A 6,801-nucleotide genomic window follows, 5' to 3' on the forward strand; every position below is an offset into this window, starting at 1 on the left:
CTCACGGCGCGGCTCTGAAAAGCCAGCGGCGTGGGGCTCAAGGGAGACGTGACCTCACTTCTCCGGCGTCCTCCGCTTGCGCCCGCCCGGGCTGAGGGACCTTGGCCAAGAGCCTCCGCGCAAGAGGGAGGGAGGGAGCAAGGGGGTGAGGGGAGGTGGTGGGGAGGAGAGGGAGCCGGCGGCCTGAGACACAGGGGAAAGGCACTTCTTGAAGGACACACGCAGAGACCATCAGACAGACGCACAGACACACTCTGAGTCCAGAATAGCAGGAGGCACTGGGAAGGGGAGCCAAGGCCCTTTAAGGTGCAAACTGGCCCGCCTTCGGGCTGAAGATGACCAGCTCATCTCTTCGAGCCACTGAGTTTGAATACATTAAGTGTAACGCAAGGCAACTCAGCCTTACCCAGGTAGCCACAGAGTTTCTACTTCCTCTTGACTAACAATTTGCTGACCCAATCCCTTCTGGTACTCACACCCTGAACACTGAGCCCCATTAATTTCTCTTCCCCAACAGGTGGGCAGGACGCAAGGTACTAAGCTTTGGGCCCAACCCTTCAGGCACTGCAGGGGGCCCCTGGAGACTGCAAGTAGTATAGATAGGCAGTGGGCAGTGCCCACTTTTTCCCAGTTGTGCAAACAAGGAACCCTCTCCTCGTGTAGACAACCCAGGTGGGTAACTGGGATGAGGAGAAGAGAGAGGGGTCTACTTTGGGAACCAGGATGAAGATAGAAATTGCGTCACTATGTAAGCAATTCATGGGAAGAAATATGGGCCAGAACTGAGGCTCCAAATCCAGACAGAGATGGGAAGTTGTCACATTTGAGTTGAATGACCTCAGGGAAGTCCTTTCACCTCGCTGGGCTCCAGTTCCTTCATCTGAAAAAAGTGGGTAATAGGGACCCTCAAAGGGACTTTGTGAACACTATAAAATTGCATGTCCAACCAGGTGAATCTAAGTGCTCCATACATGTTAGTTATTATTAGGAAACTATTTCTCCAAGATATAGTCTTTCAGCAGTATCTCAGACCCAATACCCATTGGTACACATATTTCACCAAAAATCCAGATATTCTGAGCTGGTCGGCCACAGAGAAATGCAAGTAACTTTATTATGCATGGTTTCAAAAATAGTTGCTCACGTCATAATACATCAAAAGTATTAATCATCTGCTTGGCTTTCTCAGAACATGAACTGATTATCTGGGATGCTTCCACTTCTCACGGGGCCATACTGACTTCATTATCTGCCTTCCTCACTGGACTGCAGACTCTCCGAGAGAGGGGACCCTCTTGGTCATCTTCGTATCACCACTTGGCACAGTGCCTGGAACTAAGTATGTGCTTTATACAGCTTGCTAGGTGAGCACATACAAGATGAAATAGTGCCTCCTCCACCATGCCTTCTCCTCCATTTTGGTTGGTTAATCAAATGAGAATAAACCAAAGAATTAGATCTGGTCGAGTTCTCAACCAAGTCTTTGCTTTGACTGTTCCCTCTACCTAGAATGCTGTTCCCTTAGACAGCCACATGGGTGGTGCTTCTTATTTCCCAGCTATCAGCTCAAAGTTGCTTCTGCAGAGAGAGATCTTCACTTTAGATTTATTTAGTGTAGGTCCCTACAATAAATACTACTCTACATTTTACTAGCTTTTTTGTGACATGTATCATTATTGTACTTTATTTGTTAATGTGTTCACCATTGGCTCTTTCTCTATCCTGTATGCTTTGTAACTTGTTCTGAGCTGTAGCTCTAGCACTTAGAATTTTCCTGGCATATAGTATGAATACAAGGAACATTGCTTGAATGAATGGATCAGAATTACTGGTGAGTAGGGGTGCCCGGGTGGCTTAGTCGGTTAAGCGTCCGACTTTCGCTCAGGTCATGATCTCGCGGTTGGTGGTTCGAGCCCTGCATCGGGCTCTGTGCTGACTGCCAGCTCAGAGCCTGGAACCTGTTTCAGTCTGTGACTCCCTCTCTCTCTGACCCTCCCCTGCTCACGCGGTCTCTCTCTCTCTCTCCTAGAAATAAATAAAACATTAAAAAATTAAAAAAAAAAGAATTACTGGTGGGTACAGCAAAAATGATGTCCTGATCTTTTTTTTTAATTTTTAATTTTTTAAATTTCCTGATCTTCACCAAGACCTACTTGAATTAGAATTTCCCTGGGTGATACCCCAGAAATCTGTATTTTTAATGCCTGAGAAATCTGTATTTTTAGAACATTCCCCAGTGATTTTGACACAACTGAGCATTTTCTTGAATGTTTCTAGTTCTTAGGATGAAGTCCTGGATCTTTCATTAGTTTGGAGATCCCCTCTAGAACTTCAAACTCAGCATGTCAAAAGTACATCTTCCTTCTAAGAACTTGATTCTCAAGGCTTGGTCCTTAGCTAAGTCCTGTCCACTTCTCCAACCATCTGTCGTACCAATTCTCTACTCTCACTATGCTTCAGTTAACAACACTGTTTTTCGCTCTATTCTCAAATATACCTAGCTTTTCGGGGCGCCTGGGTGGCTTAGTCGGTTAAGCGTCCGGCTTTCGCTTAGGTCATGATCTCGCGGTTCGTGGGTTCGAGCCCCGCGTCGGGCTCTGTGCTGACTGCCAGCTCAGAGCCTGGAGCCTGTTTCAGTCTGTGACTCCCTCTCTCTCTGACCCTCCCCTGCTCACGCTGTCTCTCTCTCTCCTAGAAATAAATAAAAATATTAAAAAAAAAAATATACCTAGCTTTTCCCCACCTCAAGGACTTGCACCTGCTGCTCCTTCTTCCTGGAATGCTTCCCCTCCTCTCTACCTTGTGAGTCCTTCTCACCTTTCAGGATGCATCACCTCATGTGTTACCTCCTGAGAGAGTCCTTCCCTGACCTAAAATATGGCCCTCTTATATTCCATTCTATTACCCTGTTCATTGCCTTCATCATAGTTATCACAACCAGTCTTGTTTATTTGTTTACCATTTATTGTCCGTCTTCCCCATGAAAAGATAAACTCACAAGAGCAGAGATTTCTGCCCCCTGCCCCATTCACTATGGTGTCCCCTGTACTTAGAACGGTTCCTGGCCCTTAGTAGGTGCTTTGTAGATCTTCACTGGATCCATAAACTGTGTGTTTAGTCATCCAGTTTGGGAACTCTTGTCTTTCCTTCAGTCTCCTTCAGCCTCTACATAAATGATTCACCGAACCCTACTGATTCCGCTGTAAACACACTCTTCAGTCCTCTCTTCTCCTTCCCCAAGGCCAGTGTTACAATTGCAGCTCTTATCAACAGTGCAAAGGCTCAGGGGGTGCTGTCTGAGCCGTATTTGTGGTCTGAAGCCGGTGAATTTAGTTGATATGGCTAAGCCCAATGTTTGGGTACCCAGTGGAATTTTGCTGATTCAGGGTCATGAACTATATTGTTCACTCCAACCCACTTGTGTCATCCAGGGAAATACAAAAGAAGATCAGCATGGCCCACCTTCTCTGCCAGGGAGACACCTGTTCAACACTCATCCGACAATGCAGAATCACCAAACATTTACTGAGTACCTACTGTCTGCCCTCAATGCATTCCCTAGATGCATCATCTCATTTGGTTCCTAAGGCACCACTGTTGAGGTACAAATGAGGGAATCTATGACAAGATGGGGAAAGGGACTTGTGTAAGGTCTTACAGCTAAGTGGAAGTGCCAGAATTTGAACAAGGTCTAAGATACTTTTTCAGCTAGCAGTTCCAGGCTGAAGTTTGCTCAAGTTATTATATTCCACTCAGGAGAGATGGTTTAAAAGCTGTTGACTTGTCTAAAATGTAGCAGTGAAATTGCAACCACTTGAAATATTTACAATTAAATGGAAAAGAAAGTGCCCACACCCGAAAGTGTAATGTATATGGTGCTGATTCTTGAGGGATGCATTAGACCACTCAGTAGGGGTTTCTAGCTCTAATTTCCTGAGCTTCACTAATTTTCTCCTGAGAGGTCAGTTTATTACTCTTGAATGAAGCCTACTGGCTGGTTGCTTAATAGTGTGGCAATACCTTCCCTCTTTTGAAATGAGAGGAATAGCCTGACTGAGAGAGAGAGAGACTTAATTGGAGCTTTCTGGATGCTGATGTAGCAACTTACACTTTTGACATTTGAAAAAAGTTTATTTCCAAATGTAAAAGTAATGTATGTTCAATCTGGAAAATGAATAAAAGCATAAAGTAGAAGAGATCTCACCTGTGTCCTACCATCCAGTAGTAACCACCACAAAAAATAAGAGACTATTTCCTTCTTGTTCCCTTTCTATACATGTATATTTTTCTCCAATAAAGTGGGATCACAGGGGCACCTGGATGGCTCAGTCAGTTAAGTGTCTGACTTCCGCTCAGGTCATGATCTCGCAGTTCGAGAGCTTGAGCCCCATGTTGGGCTCTTTGTTGACAGCTCAGAGCCTGGAATCTGCTTTGGATTCTGTATCTCCCTCTCTCTCTCTGCCCCTCCCCAACTCATGCTCTGTTTCTCTCTTTCAAAAAAAAAATAAATGTTAAAAAAATTTAAAGTGGGGGGCGCCTGGGTGGCTTAGTCGGTTAAGCGTCAAACTTTCGCTTAGGTCATGATCTCGCGGTTCGTGGGTTCGAGCCCCGCGTCAGGCTCTGTGCTGACTGCCAGCTCAGAGCCTGGAGCCTATTTCGGAGTCTGTATCTCTCTCTCTGACCCTCCCCTGTTCACGCTGTCTCTCTCTCTTCTAGAAATAAATAAAAATATTTTTAAAAAAATTTAAAGTGGGATTGTATACAGTTTTGTTTCCTGCTTTTCTTGCTCAATGTTATATCACCTTTACCATTCTTTACAGATATTTTTATGATCTGCCTAATTTTCCATTGATTTGATGGATTATTACTAATGTAATCATTCCTCGATCATTAGGTAGTTAGGTTATTTTTGGTGGGTTTTCATTGTTTTTTTTTTAAAAATGTTTATTTATTTTTGAGAGGGAGAGAGGCAGAGCATGAGTGGGGGAGGGACAGACAGAGGGAGACACAGAATCTGAAACAGGCTCCAGGCTCTGAGCTGTCAGCACAGAGCCCAATGCGGGGCTCGAACACACAAACCGTGAGATCATTACCTGAGCTGAAGTTGGAGACTTTACTGACTGAGCCACCCAGGTGCCCCGGGTGCTCCAGGTTTTCATTGTTAAACAAAACATGAAAAATGCTGTGACTTTGTACTCAATTGTTAGCATTTGTGATTATTTCTTTGTAAGTCATGATCTTACAGGGGAGAGATCTGTCTTTGGAAGGGCAGGAGAAAGCCCTCAAATTGGCTGGTTGAGAAATTGTAGTATGAGATATGTACCAAAGGTAAAATTAAAATGTAAGCCAAGGGAATAGTCACAGATTCAATGGACTACAGAAATGAAGTGACTCAAACAATATGAAATGAGATGGATTCAAAGAATAGCTTCTCAATGACAAATGGATTCTCAGATCTATGATATTTAATAGGGTGATTTTAAATCTATAACTTTTGATTTTAGGTATATCTAGGATTCCAAAATAGAAGGAGGGAGGAGAGAGTGAGAGATGGGGTGGGGAAAGAGGGAGAGAGAGAGAGAGAGAGAGAGAGAGAGAGAAATGGAGAGAGGGAAAGGGGGAGAGAGGAGGAAAGAGAGGGAGGAAAAGGAGAGAGGAGGGAAAAGGAGAGAGGAGGGGAGGGAGAGAGAAAGAGAAGAAAGGGGGAGGAGAGGGAGGGAGAGGAGAGAGAAGAGAGAGAAAGGAGAGAGAGAGAGAAGGAGAAGTGAGAGGGAGGACACAGAGAGAGAGAGGAGAGAGAGAGAGAGAGATCTGCTGATCTGTGAAAATGGAAGAGTAACATTCCAGATCTTTAGGAATGGTAAGACGTCGAATGCATCTGCTGCCAAATTTTGCATTAGTCTCAAGTACCGGCCTCTGACAGTCATAAAGTAACTGCTATGGTCTCAGGGGTTTGCTGCAGAAGAACAGTGTCTTTTTGGCTAATATTATTAGAAAACCATTTACCTTTCCAGTTTCCAACAATTTTGATCTTCTCACAAGGATCACAAGTGGTGATGGTTGAAGGGAGCAAGACTGGAGAGAGGAAGTATGAGGGGGAAACAGATTCTGTACTGTGAATTTTTTAAACCATGCCTTTTAAATGAAACCACTTCTGGATAGAGGGGCACAAAATACAAACTCTCTGACTTAAAATGCGGTCCTTTTCCCATTTATCTGTTCTCTATTGTACCAGAATGTATCATTTTTAATATTTGTATATACTAGTATACTATTATATATATATACATGCACATATAATATATAACATATAATAATATTATGTAATATAAATAATATATAACATATATCGATAATACATAATAATTGATAATATATTGTAATGATAATGCTGTGTTTTGGACTATCCTGTGCAAACCAAATAATTAGCAAATGTTATAACAATGGTCCTAGAAATCAGAAGGAAGTCCCCACACCCCAGCATCCTAGCTACTGGTATTTCCCATGCAGAAAGCGTACGCACCATTTTGTATATTGTTTTTTTTAAACTTAATGCCCTATACTAAATCCTTCCCACATTGTGATCATCTTTTGGATCGTCTTTGATGACTTTAATAATTTTATGATAATTTAACTGTTTTTCTCTTGTTGGATACATTTTTGGAGCTCTGTCAACTTTTGTGTTAAGAATAAGGAAAAGGGATTTTTAAAAAAATGTTTTATTTATTTCTAGGAGAGAGAGAGAGACAGCGTGAGCAGGGGAGGGTCAGAGAGAGAGAGGGAGTCACAGACTAAAACAGG

Source organism: Crocuta crocuta, unplaced genomic scaffold (genome assembly GCF_008692635.1).
Source record: "Crocuta crocuta isolate KB4526 unplaced genomic scaffold, BGI_CrCroc_1.0 scaffold339, whole genome shotgun sequence".
Taxonomy (NCBI): Eukaryota; Metazoa; Chordata; class Mammalia; order Carnivora; family Hyaenidae; genus Crocuta; species Crocuta crocuta.